The sequence below is a fragment of the Tachypleus tridentatus genome, chromosome 3 (genome assembly GCF_004210375.1).
Source record: "Tachypleus tridentatus isolate NWPU-2018 chromosome 3, ASM421037v1, whole genome shotgun sequence".
In the NCBI taxonomy this organism is placed as follows: Eukaryota; Metazoa; Arthropoda; class Merostomata; order Xiphosura; family Limulidae; genus Tachypleus; species Tachypleus tridentatus.
The window spans coordinates 63,629,832-63,638,480 of NC_134827.1; the positions used below are offsets into that span (position 1 = coordinate 63,629,832).

The 8,649-nt window shown below is 35.8% G+C and overlaps 1 protein-coding gene across 1 annotated transcript in view; it reads left to right on the forward strand.

Annotated features, from left to right (window-relative positions):
- LOC143246984 (thymocyte selection-associated high mobility group box protein TOX-like) overlaps positions 1-8,649 on the forward strand; it is a 230,149-nt gene that overhangs the window by 104,569 nt on the left and 116,931 nt on the right. The window lies entirely within an intron of this gene.

Below are 8,649 nucleotides of genomic sequence, written 5' to 3' on the forward strand. Positions count from 1 at the left end.
ACTTGAAATAAATGTCAGTTTCTATTAACTGGTTGTGCAAGTCTTACTGGAGTACCACTTGAGATAAATGTCAGTTTCTATTAACTGGTTGTACAAGTCTTACTGGAGTACCACTTGAAATAAATGTCAGTTTCTATTAACTGGTTGTGCAAGTCTTACTGGAGTACCACTTGAGATAAATGTCAGTTTCTATTAACTGGTTGTACAAGTCTTACTGGAGTACCACTTGAAATAAATGTCAGTTTCTATTAACTGGTTGTGCAAGTCTTACTGGAGTACCACTTGAGATAAATGTCAGTTTCTATTAACTGGTTGTACAAGTCTTACTGGAGTACCACTTGAAATAAATGTCAGTTTCTATTAACTGGTTGTACCAGTCTTACTGAGTACCACTTGAAATAAATGTCAGTTTCTATTAACTGGTTGTACAAGTCTTACTGGAGTACCACTTGAGATAAATGTCAGTTTCTATTAACTGGTTGTACAAGTCTTACTGGAGTACCACTTGAAATAAATGTCAGTTTCTATTAACTGGTTGTACAAGTCTTACTGGAGTACCACTTGAAATAAATGTCAGTTTCTATTAACTGGTTGTACCAGTCTTACTGGAGTACCACTTGAGATAAATGTCAGTTTCTATTAACTGGTTGTGCAAGTCTTACTGGAGTACCACTTGAAATAAATGTCAGTTTCTATTAACTGGTTGTACCAGTCTTACTGGAGTACCACTTGAGATAAATGTCAGTTTCTATTAACTGGTTGTGCAAGTCTTACTGGAGTACCACTTGAGATAAATGTCAGTTTCTATTAACTGGTTGTGCAAGTCTTACTGGAGTACCACTTGAGATAAATGTCAGTTTCTATTAACTGGTTGTACCAGTCTTACTGGAGTACCACTTGAGATAAATGTCAGTTTCTATTAACTGGTTGTACAAGTCTTACTGGAGTACCACTTGAAATAAATGTCAGTTTCTATTAACTGGTTGTACCAGTCTTACTGGAGTACCACTTGAGATAAATGTCAGTTTCTATTAACTGGTTGTACAAGTCTTACTGGAGTACCACTTGAAATAAATGTCAGTTTCTATTAACTGGTTGTACCAGTCTTACTGGAGTACCACTTGAAATAAATGTCAGTTTCTATTAACTGGTTGTACAAGTCTTACTGGAGTACCACTTGAGATAAATGTCAGTTTCTATTAACTGGTTGTACAAGTCTTACTGGAGTACCACTTGAAATAAATGTCAGTTTCTATTAACTGGTTGTACCAGTCTTACTGGAGTACCACTTGAAATAAATGTCAGTTTCTATTAACTGGTTGTGCAAGTCTTACTGGAGTACCACTTGAGATAAATGTCAGTTTCTATTAACTGGTTGTACCAGTCTTACTGGAGTACCACTTGAAATAAATGTCAGTTTCTATTAACTGGTTGTACCAGTCTTACTGGAGTACCACTTGAGATAAATGTCAGTTTCTATTAACTGGTTGTGCAAGTCTTACTGGAGTACCACTTGAGATAAATGTCAGTTTCTATTAACTGGTTGTGCAAGTCTTACTGGAGTACCACTTGAAATAAATGTCAGTTTCTATCAACTGGTTGTACAAGTCTTACTGGAGTACCACTTGAAATAAATGTCAGTTTCTATTAACTGGTTGTACCAGTCTTACTGGAGTACCACTTGAAATAAATGTCAGTTTCTATTAACTGGTTGTGCAAGTCTTACTGGAGTACCACTTGAGATAAATGTCAGTTTCTATTAACTGGTTGTACCAAGTCTTACTGGAGTACCACTTGAAATAAATGTCAGTTTCTATTAACTGGTTGTACCAGTCTTACTGGAGTACCACTTGAGATAAATGTCAGTTTCTATTAACTGGTTGTTCAAGTCTTACTGAGTACCACTTGAGATAAATGTCAGTTTCTATTAACTGGTTGTGCAAGTCTTACTGGAGTACCACTTGAAATAAATGTCAGTTTCTATTAACTGGTTGTACAAGTCTTACTGGAGTACCACTTGAGATAAATGTCAGTTTCTATTAACTGGTTGTACCAGTCTTACTGGAGTACCACTTGAAATAAATGTCAGTTTCTATTAACTGGTTGTGCAAGTCTTACTGGAGTACCACTTGAGATAAATGTCAGTTTCTATCAACTGGTTGTACCAGTCTTACTGGAGTACCACTTGAAATAAATGTCAGTTTCTATTAACTGGTTGTACCAGTCTTACTGGAGTACCACTTGAGATAAATGTCAGTTTCTATTAACTGGTTGTAAAAGTCTTACTGGAGTACCACTTGAGATAAATGTCAGTTTCTATTAACTGGTTTACAAGTCTTACTGGAGTACCACTTGAAATAAATGTCAGTTTCTTACTACAAGTCTTACTGGAGTACCACTTGAGATAAATGTCAGTTTCTATTAACTGGTTGTACAAGTCTTACTGGAGTACCACTTGAAATAAATGTCAGTTTCTATTAACTGGTTGTGCAAGTCTTACTGGAGTACCACTTGAAATAAATGTCAGTTTCTATTAACTGGTTGTACAAGTCTTACTGGAGTACCACTTGAGATAAATGTCAGTTTCTATTAACTGGTTGTACAAGTCAGTCTTACTGTACCACTTGAGATAAATGTCAGTTTCTATTAACTGGTTGTGCAAGTCTTACTGGAGTACCACTTGAGATAAATGTCAGTTTCTATTAACTGGTTGTACCAAGTCTTACTGGAGTACCACTTGAAATAAATGTCAGTTTCTATTAACTGGTTGTGCAAGTCTTACTGGAGTACCACTTTGAACTTGAGATAAAGTTTCTAAACTGGTTGTCAGTCTTTGGAGTACCACTATGTCAGTTTCTATTAACTGGTTGTACAAGTCTTACTGGAGTACCACTTGAAATAAATGTCAGTTTCTATTAACTGGTTGTGCAAGTCTTACTGGAGTACCACTTGAAATAAATGTCAGTTTCTATTAACTGGTTGTACAAGTCTTACTGGAGTACCACTTGAGATAAATGTCAGTTTCTATTAACTGGTTGTACCAGTCTTACTGGAGTACCACTTGAAATAAATGTCAGTTTCTATTAACTGGTTGTGCAAGTCTTACTGGAGTACCACTTGAGATAAATGTCAGTTTCTATTAACTGGTTGTACAAGTCTTACTGGAGTACCACTTGAGATAAATGTCAGTTTCTATTAACTGGTTGTACAAGTCTTACTGGAGTACCACTTGAAATAAATGTCAGTTTCTATTAACTGGTTGTACAAGTCTTACTGGAGTACCACTTGAAATAAATGTCAGTTTCTATTAACTGGTTGTACAAGTCTTACTGGAGTACCACTTGAAATAAATGTCAGTTTCTATTAACTGGTTGTACCAAGTCTTACTGGAGTACCACTTGAAATAAATGTCAGTTTCTATTAACTGGTTGTACCAGTCTTACTGGAGTACCACTTGAGATAAATGTCAGTTTCTATTAACAGGTTGTACAAGTCTTACTGGAGTACCACTTGAAATAAATGTCTATTAACTGGTTGTACCAGTCTTACTGGAGTACCACTTGAGATAAATGTCAGTTTCTATTAACTGGTTGTGCAAGTCTTACTGGAGTACCACTTGAAATAAATGTCAGTTTCTATTAACTGGTTGTACAAGTCTTACTGGAGTACCACTTGAGATAAATGTCAGTTTCTATTAACTGGTTGTGCAAGTCTTACTGGAGTACCACTTGAAATAAATGTCAGTTTCTATTAACTGGTTAAAACAAGTCTTACTGGAGTACCACTTGAAATAAATGTCAGTTTCTATTAACTGGTTGTACAAGTCTTACTGGAGTACCACTTGAAATAAATGTCAGTTTCTATTAACTGGTTGTACCAGTCTTACTGGAGTACCACTTGAAATAAATGTCAGTTTCTATTAACTGGTTGTACAAGTCTTACTGGAGTACCACTTGAAATAAATGTCAGTTTCTATTAACTGGTTGTACAAGTCTTACTGGAGTACCACTTGAGATAAATGTCAGTTTCTATTAACTGGTTGTACAAGTCTTACTGGAGTACCACTTGAGATAAATGTCAGTTTCTATTAACTGGTTGTGCAAGTCTTACTGGAGTACCACTTGAAATAAATGTCAGTTTCTATTAACTGGTTGTACAAGTCTTACTGGAGTACCACTTGAGATAAATGTCAGTTTCTATTAACTGGTTGTACAAGTCTTACTGGAGTACCACTTGAGATAAATGTCAGTTTCTATTAACTGGTTGTACAAGTCTTACTGGAGTACCACTTGAAATAAATGTCAGTTTCTATTAACTGGTTGTACAAGTCTTACTGGAGTACCACTTGAAATAAATGTCAGTTTCTATTAACTGGTTGTACAAGTCTTACTGGAGTACCACTTGAAATAAATGTCAGTCTATTAAGTTGTACCAGTCTTTTACCACTTGAAATAAATGTCAGTTTCTATTAACTGGTTGTACAAGTCTTACTGGAGTACCACTTGAGATAAATGTCAGTTTCTATTAACTGGTTGTGCAAGTCTTACTGGAGTACCACTTGAGATAAATGTCAGTTTCTATTAACTGGTTGTACCAGTCTTACTGGAGTACCACTTGAGATAAATGTCAGTTTCTATTAACTGGTTGTGCAAGTCTTACTGGAGTACCACTTGAGATAAATGTCAGTTTCTATTAACTGGTTGTAGCAAGTCTTACTGGAGTACCACTTGGAGATAAATGTCAGTTTCTATTAACTGGTTGTGCAAGTCTTACTGGAGTACCACTTGAAATAAATGTCAGTTTCTATTAACTGGTTGTACCAGTCTTACTGGTACCACTTGTAAATGGTCATGAACTATTAACTGGTTGTGCAAGTCTTACTGGGTACCACTTGGAGATAAATGTCAGTTTCTATCTAACTGGTTGTACAGTCTTACTGGAGTACCTAACTTGAGACTTGAGAATGTCAATAAATATTAACTGGTTAATAATGTACATTGAGTACTTCACTTGAAATAATTTGTCACGATAAATGTCAGTTTCTATCAACTGGTTGTACCAGTCTTACTGGAGTACCACTTGAAATAAATGTCAGTTTCTATTAACTGGTTGTACAAGTCTTACTGGAGTACCACTTGAGATAAATGTCAGTTTCTATTAACTGGTTGTGCAAGTCTTACTGGAGTACCACTTGAAATAAATGTCAGTTTCTATTAACTGGTTGTACAAGTCTTACTGGAGTACCACTTGAGATAAATGTCAGTTTCTATTAACTGGTTGTACAAGTCTTACTGGAGTACCACTTGAGATAAATGTCAGTTTCTATTAACTGGTTGTGCAAGTCTTACTGGAGTACCACTTGAAATAAATGTCAGTTTCTATTAACTGGTTGTACAAGTCTTACTGGAGTACCACTTGAGATAAATGTCAGTTTCTATTAACTGGTTGTACCAGTCTTACTGGAGTACCACTTGAAATAAATGTCAGTTTCTATTAACTGGTTGTACCAGTCTTACTGGAGTAACTTGAATAAATGTCAGTTTCTATTAACTGGTTGCAAGTCTTACTGGAGTACCACTTGAGATAAATGTCAGTTTCTATTAACTGGTTGTGCAAGTCTTACTGGAGTACCACTTGAAATAAATGTCAGTTTCTATTAACTGGTTGTACCAGTCTTACTGGAGTACCACTTGAGATAAATGTCAGTTTCTATTAACTGGTTGTGCAAGTCTTACTGGAGTACCACTTGAAATAAATGTCAGTTTCTATTAACTGGTTGTACAAGTCTTACTGGAGTACCACTTGAGATAAATGTCAGTTTCTATCAACTGGTTGTGCAAGTCTTACTGGAGTACCACTTGAAATAAATGTCAGTTTCTATTAACTGGTTGTACCAGTCTTACTGGAGTACCACTTGAAATAAATGTCAGTTTCTATTAACTGGTTGTGCAAGTCTTACTGGAGTACCACTTGAGATAAATGTCAGTTTCTATCAACTGGTTGTACAAGTCTTACTGGAGTACCACTTGAAATAAATGTCAGTTTCTATTAACTGGTTGTGCAGAGTCTTACTGGAGTACCACTTGAAATAAATGTCAGTTTCTATTAACTGGTTGTACAAGTCTTACTGGAGTACCACTTGAAATAAATGTCAGTTTCTATTAACTGGTTGTACCAGTCTTACTGAGTACCACTTGAAATAAATGTCAGTTTCTATTAACTGGTTGTGCAAGTCTTACTGGAGTACCACTTGAGATAAATGTCAGTTTCTATTAACTGGTTGTGCAAGTCTTACTGGAGTACCACTTGAGATAAATGTCAGTTTCTATTAACTGGTTGTACAAGTCTTACTGGAGTACCACTTGAAATAAATGTCAGTTTCTATTAACTGGTTGTACAAGTCTTACTGAGTACCACTTGAGATAAATGTCAGTTTCTATTAACTGGTTGTACAAGTCTTACTGGAGTACCACTTGAAATAAATGTCAGTTTCTATTAACTGGTTGTGCAAGTCTTACTGGAGTACCACTTGAGATAAATGTCAGTTTCTATTAACTGGTTGTGCAAGTCTTACTGGAGTACCACTTGAAATAAATGTCAGTTTCTATTAACTGGTTGTACCAGTCTTACTGGAGTACCACTTGAGATAAATGTCAGTTTCTATTAACTGGTTGTGCAAGTCTTACTGGAGTACCACTTGAGATAAATGTCAGTTTCTATTAACTGGTTGTGCATTAGTCTTACTGTACCACTTGAAATAAATGTCAGTTTTATCAACTGGTTGTATAAGTCTTACTGAGTACCACTTGAAATAATTGTCAGTTTCTATTAACTGGTTGTACCAGTCTTACTGGAGTACCACTTGAAATAGATGTCAGTTTCTATTAACTGGTTGTGCAAGTCTTACTGGAGTACCACTTGAAATAAATGTCAGTTTCTATTAACTGGTTGTACAAGTCTTACTGGAGTACCACTTGAGATAAATGTCAGTTTCTATCAACTGGTTGTACAAGTCTTACTGGAGTACCACTTGAGATAAATGTCAGTTTCTATTAACTGGTTGTACCAGTCTTACTGGAGTACCACTTGAGATAAATGTCAGTTTCTATTAACTGGTTGTGCAAGTCTTACTGGAGTACCACTTGAAATAAATGTCAGTTTCTATTAACTGGTTGTACAAGTCTTACTGGAGTACCACTTGAGATAAATGTCAGTTTCTATCAACTGGTTGTACCAGTCTTACTGAGTACCACTTGAAATAAATGTCAGTTTCTATTAACTGGTTGTACAAGTCTTACTGAGTACCACTTGAGATAAATGTCAGTTTCTATTAACTGGTTGTACCAGTCTTACTGGAGTACCAACTTGAAATAAATGTCAGTTTCTATTAACTGGTTGTGCAAGTCTTACTGGAGTACCACTTGAGATAAATGTCAGTTTCTATTAACTGGTTGTACAAGTCTTACTGGAGTACCACTTGAGATAAATGTCAGTTTCTATTAACTGGTTGTACAAGTCTTACTTGAGTACCACTTGAAATAAATGTCAGTTTCTTATTAACTGGTTGTACAAGTCTTACTGGAGTACCACTTGAGATAAATGTCAGTTTCTATTAACTGGTTGTGTAAAGTCTTACTGGAGTACCACTTGAGATAAATGTCAGTTTCTATTAACTGGTTGTGCAAGTCTTACTGGAGTACCACTTGAGATAAATGTCAGTTTCTATTAACTAGGTTGTGCAAGTCTTACTGGAGTACCACTTGAAATAAATGTCAGTTTCTATTAACTGGTTGTACCAGTCTTACTGAGTACCACTTGAGATAAATGTCAGTTTCTATTAACTGGTTGTGCAAGTCTTACTGGAGTACCACTTGAGATAAATGTCAGTTTCTATTAACTGGTTGTGCAAGTCTTACTGGAGTACCACTTGAATGTCAGTTTCTATTAACTGTTGTACAAGTTTACTATTACCACTGGTTGTGTACAGTCTTACTGAGTACCACTTGAAATTAATGTCAGTTTCTATTACAACTGGTTTGCAAGTCTTACTGAGTACCACTTGAGATAAATGTCAGTTTCTTATTAACAGGTATGTACAAGTCTTACTGGAGCACTACCACTTGAAATAGTATGTCAGTTTCTATTGAACTGGTTGTACCAGTCTTACTGGAGTTACCACTTGAGATAAATTGTCCGTTTCGTCTTGACTGGTTGCACAAGTCTAACTTGAGTACCACTTGAAATAAATGTCCGCTTCTATGAACTGGTTTACAAGTCTTACTGGAGTACCACTTGAAATAAAATGTCAGTTTCTATTCAACTGGTTTGTACAAGTCTTACTGGAGTACCACTTGAAATGTCAGTTTCTAGCAACAGGTTGTGCAAATTTACTGGAGTACCACGGAAATAAACAATCAGTTTCTATTAACGGTTGTACCAGTCTTACTGGATACCACTTGAGATAAATGTCAGTTTCTACTAACTGGTTGTGCAAGTCTTACTGGGTACCACTTGGAGAGTAAATGTCAGTTTCTATTAACTGGTTGTACCAGTCTTACTGGAGTACCACTTGAGATAAATGTCAGTTTCTATCAACTGGTTGTACAAGTCTTACTGGTACCTTGAAATAAATGTCAGTTTCTATTAACC